At 39.3% G+C, this 18,919-nt stretch overlaps 1 protein-coding gene across 18 annotated transcripts in view; it reads right to left on the bottom strand.

Annotated features, from left to right (window-relative positions):
- The window catches only part of HUWE1 (HECT, UBA and WWE domain containing E3 ubiquitin protein ligase 1), a 174,833-nt gene that overhangs the window by 135,608 nt on the left and 20,306 nt on the right, over window positions 1–18,919 (bottom strand). The window lies entirely within an intron of this gene.

Genomic DNA, 18,919 nt, shown 5'->3' with positions numbered 1-18,919 from the left:
ACCTCAAAAGAAAGAATCAGAAACAATCCTCTCTCCCACAGAGTTACAAAATCTGGATTACAATTCAATGTCAGAAAGCCAATTCAGAAGCACTATTATACAGCTACTGGTGGCTCTAGAAAAAAGCATAAAGGACTCAAGAGACTTCATGACTGCAGAATTTAGATCCAATCAGGCAGAAATTAAAAATCAATTGAATGAAATGCAATCCAAACTAGAAGTCCTAACGAGGAGGCTTAACGAGGTGGAAGAACGAGTGAGTGACATAGAAGAAAAGTTGATGGCAAACAGGGAAACTGAGGAAAAAAGAGACAGACAATTAAAAGACCATGAAGACAGATTAAGGGAAATAAACGACACCCTGAGGAAGAAAAACCTACATTTAATTGGGGTTCCCGAGGGTGCCGAAAGGGACAGAGGGCCAGAATATGTATTTGAACAAATCCTAGCTGAAAACTTTCCTAATCTGGGAAGGGAAACAGGCATTCAGATCCAGGAAATAGAGAGATCCCCCCCTAAAATCAATAAAAACCGTTCAACACCTGGACATTTAATAGTGAAGCTTCCAAATTCCAAAGATAAAGAGAAGATCCTTAAAGCAGCAAGAGACAAGAAATCCCTCACTTTTATGGGGAGGAATATTAGGGTAACAGCAGATCTCTCCACAGAGACCAGGCAGGCCAGAAAGAGCTGGCAGGATATATTCAGGGTCCTAAATGAGAAGAACATGCAACCAAGAATACTTTATCCAGTAAGGCTCTCATTCAAAATGGAAGGAGAGATAAAGAGCTTCCAAGACAGGCAGGAACTGAAAGAATATGTGACCTCCAAACCAGCTCTGCAAGAAATTTTAAGGGGGACTATTAAATTCCCCTTTAAAAAGAAGTCCAGTGGAACAATCCACAAAAACAAGGACTGAATAGATATCATGATGACACTAAACTCATATCTGTCAATAGTAACTCTGAACGTGAATGAGCTTAATGACCCCATCAAAAGGCGCAGGGTTTCAGACTGGATAAAAAAGCAGGACCCATCTATTTGCTGTCTACAAGAGACTCATTTTAGACAGAAGGACACCTACAGCCTGAAAATAAAAGGTTGGAGAACCATTTACCATTCAAATGGTCCTCAACAAGAGAAAGCAGGGGTAGCCATCCTTATATCAGATACACTAAAATTTACCCAAAAGACAGTAGTGAGAGATGAAGAGGGACACTATCTCATGTGTAAAAGATCTATCCAACAAGAGGACTTAACAATCCTCAATATATATGCCCCGAATGTGGGAGCTGCCAAATATATAAGTCAATTATTAACCAAAGTGAAGAAATACTTAGATAATAATACACTTATACTTGGTGACTTCAATCTAGCTCTTTCTACCCTCGATAAGTCTTCTAAGCACAACATCTCCAAAGAAACGAGAGCTTTAAATGATACACTGGACCAGATGGATTTCACAGATATCTACAGAACTTTACATCCAAACTCAACTGAATACACATTCTTCTCAAGTGCACATGGAACTTTCTCCAGAATAGACCACATACTGGGTCACAAATCGGGTCTGAACCGATACCAAAAGATTGGGATCGTCCCCTGCATATTCTCAGACCATAATGCCTTGAAATTAGAACTAAATCACAACAAGAAGTTTGGAAGGACCTCAAACACGTGGAGGTTAAGGACCATCCTGCTAAAAGATGAAAGGGTCAACCAAGAAATTAAGTAAGGATTCATGGAAACTAATGAGAATGAAGATACAACCGTTCAAAATATTTGGGATGCAGCAAAAGCAGTCCTAAGGGGGAAATACATCGCAATACAAGCATCCATTCAAAAACTGGAAAGAACTCAAATACGAAAGCTAACCGTACACATAAGGGAGCTAGAGAAAAAACAGCAGATTGATCCCACGCCCAGGAGAAGAAGAGAGTTAATTAAAATTCGAGCAGAACTCAACGAAATCGAGACCAGAAGAACTGTGGAACAGATCAACAGAACCAGGAGTTGGTTCTTTGAAAGAATTAATAAGATAGATAAACCATTAGCCAACCTTATTAAAAAGAAGAGAGAGAAGACTCAAATTAATAAAATCATGAACGAGAAAGGAGAGATCACTACCAACACCAAGGAAATACAAACGATTTTAAAAAACATATTATGAACAGCTATACGCCAACAAATTAGGCAATCTAGAAGAAATGGACGCATTCCTGGAAAGCCACAAACTACCAAAACTGGAACAGGAAGAAATAGAAAACCTGAACAGGCCAATAACCAGGGAGGAAATGGAAGCAGTCATCAAAAACCTCCCAAGTCACAAGAGTCCAGGACCAGATGGCTTCCCAGGGGAATTGTATCAAACGTTTAAAGAAGAAATCATGCCTATTCTACTAAAGCTGTTTGGAAAGATAGAAAGAGATGGAGTACTTCCAAATTCGTTCTAAGAGGCCAGCATCACCTTAATTCCAAAACCAGACAAAGACCCCACCAACAAGGAGAATTATAGACCAATATCCCTGATGAACATGGATGCAAAAATTCTCAACAAGATACTAGCCAAAACGATCCAACAACACATTAAGAAAATTATTCACCCTGACCAAGTAGGATTTATCCCCGGGACACAAGGCTGGTTCAACACTCGTAAAACAATCAATGTGATTCATCATATCAGCAAGAGAAAAATCAAGAACCATATGATCCTCTCATGAGATGCAGAGAAAGCATTTGACAAAATACAGCATCCATTTCTGATCAAAACTCTTCAGAGTGTAGGGATAGAGGGAACTTTCCTTGACATCTTAAAAGCCATCTACGAAAAGCCCACAGCAAATATCATTCTCAATGGGGAAGCACTGGGAGCCTTTCCCCTAAGATCAGGAACAAGACAGGGATGTCCACTCTCACCACTGCTATTCAACATAGTATTGGAAGTCCTAGCCTCAGCAATCAGACAACAAAAAGACATTAAAGGCATTCAAATTGGCAAAGAAGAAGTCAAACTCTCCCTCTTCGCCGATGACATGATACTCTACACAGAAAACCCAAAAGACTCCACCCCAAGATTGCTAGAACTCATACAGCAATTTGGCAGTGTGGCAGGATCCAAAATCAATGCCCAGAAATCAATGGCATTTCTATACACTAACAATGAGACTGAAGAAAGAGAAATTAAGGAGTCAATCCCATTTACAATTGCACCCAAAAGCATAAGATACCTAGGAATAAACCTAACCAAAGAGGGAAAGGATCTATACCCTAAAAACTATAGAACACTTCTGAAAGAAATTGAGGAAGACAAAAAGAGATGGAAAAATATTCCATGCTCATGGATTGGCAGAATATTGTGAAAATGTCAATGTTACCCAGGGCAATTTACACGTTTAATGCAATCCCTATCAAAATACCATAGACTTTCTTCAGAGAGTTAGAACAAATTATTTTAAGATTTGTGTGGAGTCAGAAAAGACCCCGAATAGCCAGGGGAATTTTAAAGAAGAAAACCATAGCTGGGGGCATCACAATGCCAGATTTCAGGTTGTACTACAAAGCTGTGGTCATCAAGACAGTGTGGTACTGGCACAAAAACAGACACATAGATCAATGGAACAGAATAGAGAACCCAGAAGTGGACCCTGAACTTTATGGTCAACTAATATTCGATAAAGGAGGAAAGACTATGCATTGGAAGAAAGACAGTCTCTTCAATAAATGGTGCTGGGAAAATTGGACATCCACATGCAGAAGAATGAAACTAGACCACTCTCTTTCAACATACACAAAGATAAACCCAAAATGGATGAAAGATCTAAATGTGAGACAAATTCCATCAAATCCTAGAGGAGAACACAGGCAACACCCTTTATGAACTCAGCCACAGTAACTTTTTGCAAGATACATCCACGAAGGCAAAAGAAACAAAAGCAAAAATGAACTATTGGGACTTCATCAAGATAAGAAGCTTTTGCACAGCAAAGGATACAGTCAACAAAACTAAAAGACAACCTACAGAATGGTAGAAGATATTTGCAAATGACGTATCAGATAAAGGGCTAGTTTCCAAGATCTATAAAGAACTTATGAAACTCAACACCAAAGAAACAAACAATCCAATCATGAAATGGGCAAAAGACATGAAGAGAAATCTCACAGAGGAAGACATAGACATGGCCAACACGCACACGAGAAAATGCTCTGCATCACTTGCCATCAGGGAAATACAAATCAAAACCACAATGAGATACCACCTCACACCAGTGAGAATGGGGAAAATTAACAAGGCAGGAAACAACAAATGTTGGAGAGGATGGGGAGAAAAGGGAACCCTCTTACACTGTTGGTGGGAATGTGAACTGGTGCAATCACTCTGGAAAACTGTGTGGAGGTTCCTCAAAGAGTTAAAAATAGACCTGCCCTACGACCCAGCAATTGCACTGTTGGGGATTTACCCCAAAGATTCAGATGCAATGAAACGCCAGGACACCTGCACCCCGATGTTTATAGCAGGAATGTCCACAATAGCCAAACTGTGGAAGGAGCCTCGGTGTCCATCAAAAGATGAATGGATAAAGAAGATGTGGTTTATGTATACAATGGAATATTACTCAGCCATTAGAAATGACAAATACCCACCATTTGTTTCAACGTGGATGGAATTGGAGGGTATTATGCTGAGTGAAGTAAGTCAACTGGAGAAGGACAAACATTGTATGTTTTCATTCATTTGGGGTATATAAATAATAGTGAAAGGGAATCGAAGGGAAGGGAGCAGAAATGTGTGGGAAATATCAGAAAGGGAGACAGAACATAAAGACTCCTAACTCTGGGAAATGAACTAGGGGTGGTGGAAGGGGAGGAGGGCTGGGGGGTGGTGGTGGATGGGTGACGGGCACTGAGGGGGACACTTGACGGGATGAGCACTGGGTGTTATTCTGTATGTTGGTAAATTGAACACCAATAAAAAATTAATTTATTAAAAAATAACGTATTATGAGCAGCTCTACGCCAATAAATTAGACAATCTAGAAAACGTACGCCATTTCTGGAAAACCACAAACTACCCAAAACTGGAACAGGAAGAAATAGATAACCTGAACAGGCAAATAACCTGAACAAATAACCAGGGAGGAAATTGAAGCAGTCATCAAAAACCTCCCAAGACACAAAAGCCCAGGGCCAGATGGCTTCCCAGGGGAATTCTATCAAACCTTTAAAGAAGAAACAATACCTATTCTACTAAAGGTGTTCTGAAAGATAGAAAGGGATGGAATACTTCCAAACTCGCCCTTGAAGCCAACATCACCTGAATTCCAAAGAATGAAACTAGACCACTCTCTTGCACCATACACAAAGATAAACTCAATTTGGATGAAAGATCTAAATGTGAGATAAGAATCCATCAAAATCCTAGAGGAGAACACAGGCAACACCCTTTTTGAACTTGGCCACAGCAACTTCTTGCAAGCTATGAAGGCAGGGGAAACAAAAGCAAAAAATGAACTATTGGGACTTAATCAAGATAAAAAGCTTCTGCACAGCCAAAGAAACAGTCAACAAAACTAAAAGACAACCTACAGAATGGAAGAAGATATGACCTATCAGATAAAGGGCTAGTTTCCAAGATCTATAAAGAACTTATTAAACTCAACAGCAAAGAAACAATCCAATCATGAAATGGGCAAAAGACATGAACGGAAATTTCACCAAAGACGACATAGACATGGCCAACATGCGCATGAGAAAATGCTCCACACATCACTTGCCATCAGGGAAATACAAATCAAAACCACAATGAGATACCACCTCACACCAGTGCGAATGGCGAAAATTAACAAGACGAAACAACAAATGTTGGAGAGGATGTGGAGAAGGGGGAACCCTCTTGCACTGGTGGTGGGAATGTTAACTGGTCCAGCCACTCTGGAAAACTGTGTGGAGGTTCCTCAAAGAGTTAAAAATAGATCTACCCTACGACCCAGCAATTGGACTGCTGGGGATTTACCCCAAAGATACAGAGGCAGTGAAACGCCAGGACACCTGCACCAATGTCCACAATAGCCAAACTGTGGAAGGAGCCTCGGTGTCCACTGAAAGATGAATAGATAAAGATGTGGTCTATATATACAATGGAATATTACTCAGCCATTAGAAACGACAAATACCCACCATTCGCTTCAACGTGGATGGAAATGGAGGGTATTATGTTGAGTGAAGTAAGTCAATCAGAGAAGGACAAACATTATATGGTTTCAGTCATTTGGGGAATATAAAATATAGTGCAAGGGATTAAAGGGGAAAAGAGAGAAAATGAGTGGGAAATATCAAAGAGGATGACAGAACATGAGAGACTCCTAACGCTGGGAAACGAATAAGGGGTAGTGGAAGGGGAGGTGGGCGGGGGGGACGGGGTGACTGGTGACGGGCACTGAGGAGGGCACTTGATGGGATGAGCTCTGGGTGTTATACTGTATGTTGATAAATCAAACTCCAATGGAAAAAAACAAACAAAATAAAATTAAGTGTTGGATGCTTAACCAACTGAGCCACCCAAGCACCATTACCCAACTGATTTTTAACAAAGTAGAAAAAGTAATTTAATCAAAGGATAGTTTCATCAACAAATGGTGCCACAGCAAGTAGGTGTCTATAGGTCTATAGGTGACCTAGCCTCACTCTGTATATAAAAACTAACTCAAAATGAATCATGTAGCGAGAATGTGGAGAAAGGTGATTGATTGTGTACTGTTGGTGGGAATGTAAATTGGTACAGCCAATATAGGAAAACATGGAGGTTCCTCAAAATATTAAAAATATGATTCTGAGGGACAGCCTGGGTGGCTCAGCGGTTTGCGCCCCCTTCACTCCAGGGTGTGATCCCGGAGTCCCGGGATTGAGTCCCATGTTGGGTTCCCAGCACAGAGCCTGCCTCTCCCTCTGCCTGTGTCTCTGCCTCACGCTCTCTCATGAATAAATGAAATCTTAAAAAAATGTGATTCAGCAATTCCATTTTTGGGTATTTAGCAAAAGAAAATGAAAACACTAACTTGAAAAAAATCTATGCATCCGCCTGTTTACTGCATTATTTACAATAGGCAAGACATGGAAACAACCTAACTGTCCATTGACAGATCAGTGGATACACACACACACACACACACACACACAGAGAGAGAGAGAAATATTAGCCATGAAAAAGGGTATCTTGCCATTTGTGACAAATAACTTTGACCTTGAGGGCATTATGCTAAATGAAATAAATCAGAGGAAGACAAATACTGTATGGTCTCACTCACAGAGTCCCAAAAAACAAAAATCAAACAACTCCCAAAACAGATTGATAGATGCCAGAGGCAGGGGTGAGTGAAATGGGTGAAGGTGGTCAAAAAGTACAAACATTTAGTTATAGAACAAATAGGTTATGGGGATGTAATGTGTAGCATGGTGACTATAGTGAATATTGTAGTATCTATTTTAAAACTGCTAAGAGTAGATCTTAAAAGTTTTCATTGCAAGAAAAAAATTCTAACTAGATTTACTGTGATCATTTCACAATATGATATCAAATCACTATGTTGTACACCTGAAACTATCATGTCATGTTAATTATCTCAATTTAAAAAATGCAAAGTAAAAAAAAATTATCACAGACTTAAAATACACTGGGAGAAAATATTTGCAAACTATATATAGTATTTAGAAGATAAAGAACTCTCAAAATTCAACAATAAAAAAAACCAACAATCCTCTAAAACAAGAGCACTGATTAACTTGCACTAAAAAACAACTCCCAACTCTTTTACTGGCTTAATACAGAGGAGTTTGCTGGCAAATCTTCACACATGTGTCTCACTCAAACTACAGCTGTTTTGACTTAGGATTCTACCAGTCAAGGGTCTGGGTTGATAACAATAGACTCTGACTAAAGCAGAAAAGTGATTTACTGGAAGGATAACAGCTCAGGGAATCAACAGGAAGGCTTATAGATCCACATTCAGAAAATAGGGAGGAACCAAGGAAGCTATGCAGCCTGGAACTACAGCCAAGGACATCTCACAGCTTAGTTGGGGTTGCCTCTACCCCCAACACTAGACTCTAGATGCCTAGAAGCTACTGCTGGTGGCAGAATGACTTCTGAATGGTCTCAGGTTCTTTGCCTCAGTGGCTCTAGGCACAAAAAATCATAAGCATGAGCATCTAATCAGTCAAGTGTGGGTCCTAAGCCCAGGCCTTAGCTGTCAAGGTTCAAGAAGAGCAAATTGGCTTTTTCAGTTTCCAGTGTTTGGGCTCCAAACTTTTCATAAACAGATTCAGATGACAGGCACTCAATTAAATAACCAAGCCAAAACAAATGAACAAACACATACATTCTCCGAACAAGTGCAATGTTAACCTAGTTTCTATAATTTTGTTGCAAGAAACATCGGTAGTTTTAAAAAGGAGGGTATCACTGTCCATGAGATATCAATTAAGAAAATTCAAAAGTTTTGTAATGCCTGGGCGGCTCAGTGGTTGAGCGTCTGCCTTCAGCTCAGGGTGTGATCCCGGGGTCCTGGGATGGAGTCCCCTCTGTCGGGCTCCCTACAGGGAGCCTGCTTCTCCCTTTGCCTAGATCTCTGCCTCTCTCTGTGTCTCTCTGTCTCATGAATAAACAAAATAATTAAGAAAAAAAAATTCAAAAGTTTTTTTGTTCCTACTTCTAAGCTGGTTTCACAGTGAAAAGGGCAAGTATTTTTTGAGCACTCACTACAAGCCAGACAATACTTGGGTTGGTGTTTCCTAAAGCATTTTAGAGCATCCTGCTCCATGAAGGAAGACAAGGTTCCAAGGTTCCAGTAATTTGGGAAATGTTAAAAATGGAATTTGTTATATGGTCTCATTCATTTGGGGAATATAAAAAATAGGGAAAGGGAATGGAGGGGAAAGGGGTGAAAGTATCAGGGTGACAAAACATGAGAGACACAACTCTGGGAAATGAACAAGAGGTAGTGGAAAGGGAGGTGGGCGGGGGGTTGGGGTGACTGGGTGACGGGCACTGAGGGGGGCACTTAGCGGGATGAGCACTGGGTGTTATGCTATATGTTGGCAAATTGAACTCCAAAATATATAAATAAATATATATATATATATAAAATTTAAAAAATGGAATTGGTCTTCCTTTAGGATAGTCAAGTGGCTGACTGACATTACTCCAAGAAATCTTGGGTAAAGGAGACTTCCTAGGGCACAGAACCATTTTTTTCAAGTGTTATCTACTAAAAGCCCACCAATTTAAGTATTCCAAAGAACAAACTTTGAGACATGCTGCCCAGGGGCTTTATATATAAACCTTTCCTACAATTCTCATCACTCAAGCCAAGTTTTGTCCCCATTTGCAGATAGAAAACTGAGGCTCAGAGAAATTAAGTACCTTATGCCTAGTTAGTAAATGCTGGCACCAAGATCTAAATCCAGGCCTTTTTGGCTCCCAAGTCCATGCTTTAATAACATGCTTTTCATTTTATTTGCTGGTTTTATTACAATAAATTCCTGAAATGAAAACATACATTTGTGACAGACTCTTCTACACCGTTGGATCCTGTGTTCAGAAAATTATTCCAAGAGAGGAAGTTGGGGCACAAGGTAAGAAGCTGAGATACTGTCAAATCACACTAATGATAGGAACAGTAACTGGGGAATGAGTTCCACCTAACGTTTAAGAGATAAAAGGGTGAAAATCCTGTTATGTAAAAAAAAAAAGCCTCTAACAAAAAGAAATTAGTTCTAAACAAATCCCTGAAAATGGCCTACTGCCTTTGTTGAGTCAGACCAGAACTCTGAGCACTAAGCAATCTTTACATGTAATAAAGATTTCTTCCTAAACTTAGGTTAAAAAAATAAGCTTTAAGGAAATTAATGAATTATTACGAGCCACATCCATAGCTATTCTATTTAATTAACCACTTTTTCTCCTTCCTCTTTCCCCCCAAACTTCATTTACCTTTGAGGTTTGAATCTTGGCTTTGTAGGGTTTACATCAAGACAAGTGTGTTCACTTAAAATATATTGGAGAGAAGTTGCTCTTGAATCAAGGGTAACTCACTCTGTAGTAATCACCTCCAGTTGATCAAATTTAGAATGACTCAATACTGAATCAGCTTAAGGGCAGAGGACACCTGCAGTTCCCAAATCTGGCTCAATAGCAGTTGAGTGTAGTGGCAGGTTAGCCTTACAATTCAAAGTATGATTGAAGAATCAGCAGCACTGACATCACCTGGAAATTATTAAAAATGCAGAATCTCAGGCCCACCCAGCTCTGAGGAATCAATCTGTATTTTAATGAGATCTTCAGGTGATTAATACATTTTAAGTTTAAGAAGCAACCAATCAGAAAACAGGCTCAAAACCAGGAATCCCTGCTTTTATCATTTACTCACTGTATGAGCATAGACAAACCAGTCTCCGTGCACTTGTTTCTTCAACTGTGAAGTAGGCATAACTGATCTCCCCATCTCCACATTCACTTTCATCCAATCCATTCTCCAGAGAGCAGCAAAATTTATGTTCTTAAAACTAAATCAGCTCGTTACTTCCTTGCTTAAAACCTTTCAACAGTTTTCCAATATTATATCCAAACTCTGATCATGACTCACAGGGCCCTGGCATGATTTGGCTCCTGGAACTCTCTCCAATCTCCTCTCCACACAACTACTTTAGTCTTTCCTTTTAGTTTCTAAAAGGCTGTAAGTTTTCATCTGACCTCTAGACAGAGTACTATTCCCATTGGCATGCTTCTGCCCCACACTCCTATTTTTTCCCATAGCTGTTTGAGGAGTCTATTTGAGGAGTGACTTTAAGAACTAAAGTGGCTTCCCCAGGGCAACTCACCTAAAGCTAGTCTGTTATTTTTCTATTACACTACTCTGCTTGTTTCTCTCATAGCAAATATCAATATAACTAGTTTGATTTTCCACAGTATTAAGCTCTCGGCATCTAGCACAGCATCCACCACATGATAGATAGGCAAATATTTGCAGAATGGAGTTCATGAAAGAAGTATGCACTGAGAATAAAAATCTGTGATTGTCAGCACATAGACACTATTTGAAGCCATTGGTCTGGAGAGGATGACTTACAAAGGAAGGAAAGAAAGAGGGCGAGAAGTGAGTTCCTATGTGATCTAACATTTAAAGGTAAGGAAAAGGAAAACCCAGAAAAGGAGAGGCTGGGATCCCTGGGTGGCGCAGCGGTTTGGCGCCTGCCTTTGGCCCAGGGTGCGATCCTGGAGACCCTGGATCGAATCCCACATCAAGCTCCCAGTGCATGGAGCCTGCTTCTCCCTCTGCCTATGTCTCTGCCTCTCTCTCTCTCTCTCTCTGTGACTATCATAAATAAATAAAAAATTTAAAAAAAAAAAGAAAAGGAGAGGCTGATGAGGTAGAAGTGAAACTAGTTCATCATGGTATCATTAAAGACAAAGGATGGCAAGACTGATCAACTGTGTCCAATGTCAAAATGAGGTATGTCCAAAAAAATGTACACTGAAATTGGGAATAGAGATAACCTGACCAACAATAGTTTCAGTGAGGTAGTAGGAAGGGAAGTCAGGCTGGACTGAGTCAGAGAATGAATAGAAAATGAGGCAACACATATGGTATGTGTTGAAAACTCTTCTGAATATGTTGGCTGTAAATGCAAGCAGAGAATTATGGGGTCACTGAAAAGTAGAGGGCAAGAGAAGATAACAGAAAGAAAATTCCTAAGGAAGTTGAGGGTAGGGGACCCTTTAACCTCCATTTCACCCTAAAATAATGAACACTCAGGTGGGTTTTGAAAGCACAAATTCGGACCAGAATTATGACGATCCTCTCCCTGATCAATTAAAACTTGACTGAGTGGTCCCTTTGTTTGTGCTTACACTGTACCTGGTACCTATTACTTCCCTGACCATTAACAAGAAAATGTTTGCCACAGGGTAAGGAAGTTTAAAACAAGCATACACACAAAACCCCATAAATCTGGGAAGGGAAAAGGTGTTTACCTTTTCAGTGGTTGCCTCTAGGTGGCAGAATAGCACAGTTTTTATTTATGCTTCATGCTTTTCAGGTTCTTCCAAACTTTTTATAATCATACATCCATTTATGAGAATTTTCCTTTTGTACAATTTTTAAGGTAGACAAGAGTGGCCCCTAATCCAAAAGGCATGACATCAAATTAAGAACAATATCGTTTAAACAAATGTCTCGGAGTGGCTGCTGCCTGCTCTTGGAGCTTCTTTTCTATACCTTCTGCTGTTTCTGAAGTTTGGCACACAGCAAGCACTCAATATTTATTGATTTATTATTGGTAGGTTAAGAAATGCTGCAAACATGTATGGGAGTGTGGATGAATCCAAGTCAGACTAAGATTCCCACTGAAATCATGGAAAAGCATTTTGGCCATTTTTAAACAAAAGGGCCTTCGGGGTACTAAACTTCAACCTGCCACAAAGCAAAAAGCCTTTGCCTCTATGAAGTCTTTTCTGAAAGAAAATTCAGGTGAGAACTGCCTAGGCTTTTCATGATCTCAGGAAGCAGCAAAATCTCCTAATACCCATCCGGCTATATACTACTTGATTAGAGAGACACAGACATCACATTAACTGATTTTTTAAAGAGAACACATTTCCACCCAGCCAGTTTCTGATTATTTACCACCCAGTTTCTGATTATTAATATCCACCCAATAAATATTCAGAGAACGGATTTGTCATCATAACAGCTAATATTTACGAACAAGGAGTAGTCGAAAGGGAGGTGGGCGGGGGGTGGGGGTGACTGGGTGACAGGCACTGAGGGGGGCACTTGATGGGATGAGCAATGGGTGTTATTCTATATGTTGGCAAATTGAACACCAATAAAAAATAAATTTAAAAAATAAGCTTCTGCACAGCAAAATAATCAGTCAACAAAACTAATAGACAACCTACAGAATGGGAGAAGATATTTCCAACTGACCTATCAAATAAAGGGCTAGCATCCAAGATCTATAGAGAACGTATTAAACTCAGCAGCAAAGAAACAATCCAATCATGAAATGGGCAAAAGACATGAACAGAAACTTCACGAAAGATGAGTTACACGTGGTCAACAAGCACATGAGAAAACACTCCACATAACTTGCCATTGCGAAATACAAATCAAAACCACAATGAGATACCACCTCACACCAGTGAGAATGGGGAAAATTAACAAGACAGGAAACAACAAATGTTGGAGAGGATGTGGAGAAAAGGAAGGAAACCCTCTTGCACTCTTAGTGGGAATGTGAACTGCTACATCCACTGTGGAAAACTGTGTGGAAGTTCCTCAAAGAGTTAAAAATAGAACTGCTCTATGACCCAGCAATTGCGGTACTGGGGATTTACCCCAAAGATACAGATGCGGTGAAAATCTGAGACACCTGCACCCCAATGTTTATGGCAGCAATGTCCACAATAGCCAAACTGTGGAAGGAGCCTGATGTGCTTCAAAAAATGAAATCAAAAGGAGGTGTGATGTGTATATATATATGTGTGTGTGTGTGTGTGTGTGTGTATACATATCAGCCATTAGAAACGACGAATACCCACCATTTGCTTCAACGTGGATGGAACTGGAGGATATTATCCTGAGTCAAGTTAGATAAGGACAAACATTATATGGTTTCATTCCTAGGGGAATATAAGAAATTGTGAAAGGGAATAAAGGGGAAAGGAGAGAAAATGATGGGAAATATCAGAGAGTCTGACAGAACATGAGAGACTCCTAACTCTGGGAAAAGAACAAGGTGTCATGAAAGGGGAGGTGGGCGGGGGGATGGGGTGATTGCAGGACGGGCAGTGAGGGGGGCACTTGATGGGATGAGCACTGGGTTTTAAGCTATATGATGGCAAATCAAACTGTAATAAAAAGTATACAAAAAAACAGCTAATATTTACTTACCACCTAATTATGCATTATCTCTAATCTTTTAACAACTTGAAGATAAAGACTGTTTCCAGTTTCCTAAGTCCAAGAGTAGCCACACATAACCTTAAGTGGTAGACCTGGATTAAAACCAAATTTGCTCCATGAGTCTACAGTACACAAAATGTCCAAATGCATAGTCCACCCTGCCACCCTCCTCCTACAGATACCAATATCCTTATCCTGAGCCAAATAAAACATGACCCTAAGGATTGCTGACCTAGATTTTATTGGACACTTGATAACAAAATGTAATAATAAAGCAACCAAAAAGTAGCCTTTATTCACCCAAGACAAATCTGGAAATTATCTGCAGAATTACCTTGATACAATCTCCTTAAAAAAATCTATAAACAGGTGTATGTTATAATCTATAAACAAGTGTATAATCTATAAACAAGTGTATGTCCTTGCTCTCCTTGCTCTGCAGTGTATTCAAAGAAAATCTCTTGCAGGGATACCACGAAGGAAGAATCTGAAACCTCCAACACTGACTTTGGAGGTAAGAATGATGTCTGAGAAAGCATCCCCTACATATGCTCTACCTAAACCCCGGGAAGCTGCAGATCCAAGGTTACCCTTTTGGTCATTACTCCTGATTACTTAAAAGAGATAAGTGGCATCAGAAGAATCAGGCAACAGGGGATCCCTGGGTGGCGCAGCGGTTTAGCGCCTGCCTTTGGCCCAGGGCGCGATCCTGGAGACCCGGGATCGAATCCCACGTCGGGCTCCCGGTGCATGGAGCCTGCTTCTCCCTCTGCCTGTGTCTCTGCCTCTCTCTCTCTCTCTCTCTCTCTCTGTGACTACCATAAATAAAAATTAAAAAAAAAAATTTAAAAAAAAAAAAAAAAAAAAAAAGAAGAATCAGGCAACAAAACAGGACTCCCCAAAGTTGTAGATCAGTTTTGCCAGTAGAGAGGAAAGGGCAGCACGCCAAAGAAGCCCCTTTTTCGTATTCCAAACAACAAAAAACCAGCAGCAATGACTATGTGAAAATTATGTAAATATAGGAGGAGAGGAAGAAATTCCTCATCTACACATTTTCAACTGGTGCTCTGGAATAATTTTCATCTACTCTCTAAGACTGATCTGTCTCCTATCCTCTTCCTTACTTGTGGCTGGCTTTGGTGCAAAAGATCAATTGTAACAATGGTTATTCCCTATGTCATCACACCCAATTTCAGAGATGCAAATGTTTTTTCAGCCTTTCCTGCCTCTAACAAAAAATGAAGACATCAGTCTTTAAACTAATACTCTTTATTCAAATTAATATCAAGAATGTAACCACAGAAAAGCCTGCCACTTTCTAATAGGTGAACTTCACCCAGAAGGGCTAGAGACAACATTTAGTGAGTTCAGGAAAAACTTGTATTTGCCAGAAAAATTAATATATTTAAAAAGTACCTAAAAATAATTTACTTAAAAATTAAATCCAGGGATCCCTGGGTGGCGCAGCGGTTTGGCGCCTGCCTTTGGCCCAGGGCGCGATCCTGGAGACCCGGGATCGAATCCCACGTCGGGCTCCCGGTGTATGGAGCCTGCTTCTCCCTCTGCCTATGTCTCTGCCTCTCTTTCTCTGTGTGTGTGTGACTATCATAAATAAATTTAAAAAAAAATTAAATCCAGAGTTCTCAACCCTGGCTGTGCAAAATCACCTGAGACTTATTTTAAAAACTAAAAATGTCTGGCCATACAACTATCTGACTTAGTAAATATGAAGTGGGAACTTTTTTTCCCCAAGCTATACAGGTGATATAGCTACACAGCCAGACTTGAGAACCACTTTGTTAGATATTATTATTCTTTGTCTATTTGTGACTCATTAAGGAATGTTCTTTAAAAGAATGGGGTATAAATAAAGCAAGAATAGCCATGTGCTGCTAACTGTTGAAGCTGGGTAATAGGTACACCAGGGTTCACTATACTATTCTCTAACTTTTGTATATGTTTGAAAATCTCATAAATTATTTTAAATTAAGACTTTTTTCCTGCCAGATCCCTCCATTCCATCCTCCACATTACTACCAGAACAATCTCCCTCAAACTTAAAATCTACCTATATCATCAAGTGCAAACTCCTTAAACCTAACCCAGCATCCAAGACCTCTAGGAACTGGTACCTGCTTACCTCTCTTAACAGGGCCACAACACTACATAATATTCCTCTTGGCTCCCCACATACTTTAACCATGTGAGGCTTTTTATAGTTTCTCTAACATTCAAGACTTTGAATACCTTAACTCAGATTGCACTTTTTGCTAAAACGGCTGCTCTCTGCATATCCCCTAAAGCTCAGCTTAAATGTCACATATGAGGCCTTTTGAGATATCCTCTCTCAGAATAAAAGTGGTCACTCTCTCCTTTGTGCCCCCACTGTGCCCTGATATACCCTCAATCAACACACCTCTTTATTTACACATCAATCTCACCACTAGGGTGAAGAGTTCTGCATGAGTGGGACTGTGTCTATCTTTGCATTCCTGTCACCACACAGGAACTGTCACTTACTAGATTAATGAATGAATGTCTATCCAGTAAATGTTTAAGGAAGCTAAAAATCCAAGTCAGACTCTTGGTGAAATTTCCACCTGAGAAAACCAATTTATAATATTCATTTGCTCTGCATCTTTCCATTCAACATGTACGTATGAACACACAATATAGAGGGCATTGCAATGGGTACTATGACATGGCCAGGTGTTCAGAAATGTAAATCAGAGAAAAAGGAAAACTGGAAGCAATGATAGTATAAAAGCAATGAAAAATCAGTACACAAAACAATTAAATTACAACTTCCTAGTGGCCAAAGCTGGACACACAATTACAAGAGATCAACAATACATAGAATAAATCCATATATAACACCAACCATAATCCTCTTGTTTTTTTTAAAAAAACTTAGATTTTTAGAGATTCAAGTTGCATAAAACAGGGTACAGCTTTAGCAAAAGTGAAACAATTAGCCCAGTTTCACTTTTTGAACATAATGCTTTAGTCTAGAATAATATACACTAGGAAATATAAGAACAAACACAGCAATTCGGACATCCTCTTAAAACATATAAAGAAATCCTTAGATTTCTTCTTGTCCTATACTGAGGGATGTCCACAAAAATTCTGAACTCTATGAAAAAGTTTTGCATATGTTGGAATTTTTCTGAGAAGACAGTGAATAGCCTTCACTGGCTTCTTAAAGTTATCCATGACCTGAAATAGGAGGAACCATCACCCCACTGAAAGATCTCCAAGACACTGTCAGCTTAGTGATTACAATGTTTTCACTTTCACTTATGAAACACAGGCATATGGTATTTCCCCTAAAGCCACATGATAGGCTACTGTCACATACAATAAAACAGTACAGGAAACCAAAGAAACAATTCCAATCCTTTTGCATTATTCAGCACCAAATTGTCTAATATGCCTGGGTTTAAAAACAAATATGCAGCATCTCAAGATTAAACCTCCTCTGTGTAAGAGGGAATTCTGTATTCCTGGATAAAATCCTCTAGTCATGTATCCTGAAGAAAGGTAGAAAGGGCACAAACCTAAAAAAAGACTAGATTAAGTATATTTCTAAACAAAAGCTATGTTTTAATGCTTTAAAATATTCTGACAAAAGATATATCTGTATGGAAAGAGGATGAGAAACCTCAGTAATGTATTTACTTGCTAACTTACATTGTGGATTATTTAAATTTAAAGACAGATTAAGGAATAACAACTGGAAAAAAAGTCAAAATGAAGTAGAGGACAACAGCATAGTGAAAAGGCCTGGGAGTTGGACAGAAATGGGCTTAAATTCCATTTATTAGCTGTATGATCTTAGACAAGTTACTATACCTCTCGGTGTCAGTAACCTCTATATTTAAAATTAACAACACAGTCCATTTCAAGGGATTGTATCTGGCAAAGAGAAAGCTATATTATTATTTGTTCTATTTCTTTAAGCTCCAGATTAGTCTAAGGGAAACAATCTTTTGCTGGTTATTACAAACACACACACACACACACACACACACAGCAAAAAAGAGCTAGTTTTTTCAAACTGTCTACATGTTATCTGCATATGAAAGAATATAAAATATAGACTGTTACCTTTAAGTACTAAATGAACCAAAAAGTTAAACTCAACTTTGATGATGAGACTGGGCAGCTCTGGGTCTCATTCTCAAGTTAGTTATAGTTCTCCAAAGGTTAAATAGTCTAACTACTGTCTGGGCCATGCAACTTAAGAATCAGAGATGTTAAGTGTATCTCAACTATTTTGAGCTGGTTCAAATGAACTTGGAATGAAGAGAGACTAAGATTTTTCTGTATGATTTAAGAGAACAATAATTGGAGCAATTACCAATGGCAGCAAACTCAATACAAAGTAACTCAAACTTCAGATTATGAAGCTAAAATCAATTCATTGACAAGAAAACTTTAAAACAATACTTTTAGAAAAAAAATTATGTCCCAACACATAGACAAAACTGGCTGTTTGAGTAAATTTAACAGCACCACACACAGCCTGGCACATACTCATTTCCGATGTTCTTTAAATAAACCGAACAATGTGAACAATCTGCTGCTTTAAAACATTTATATCTGTAACATGAAAGATGTTTGCTGAGAATGGAAGAATAGTATGCAAAGGTAATCTAGTTCCCTGCTACCAACTGACTTTGTGACATTAGGACAATCTGAGCCTCAGACATATAAAATGAAAATGAAATAACTAAAATCTTGGAAGCACCTGGGTGGCTCAGTGGTTCAACGTCTGCCTTTGGCTCCAGGTCATGATCCCAGGGTCCTGGGATGGAGTCCCGCTTTGGGCTCCCTGCAGGGAATCTGCTACTCCCGGGTCTATGTCTCTGCCTCTCTGAGTCTCCCATAAATAAATAAATTAAATCTTTATAAAAAATAACTAAAATCTCTTAAAACCTGTAATACTTCATCTTCAG

The sequence above is a fragment of the Canis lupus genome, chromosome X, assembly GCF_048164855.1.
Source record: "Canis lupus baileyi chromosome X, mCanLup2.hap1, whole genome shotgun sequence".
In the NCBI taxonomy this organism is placed as follows: domain Eukaryota; kingdom Metazoa; phylum Chordata; class Mammalia; order Carnivora; family Canidae; genus Canis; species Canis lupus.
This window is presented reverse-complemented; position numbering and strand designations above follow the sequence as displayed.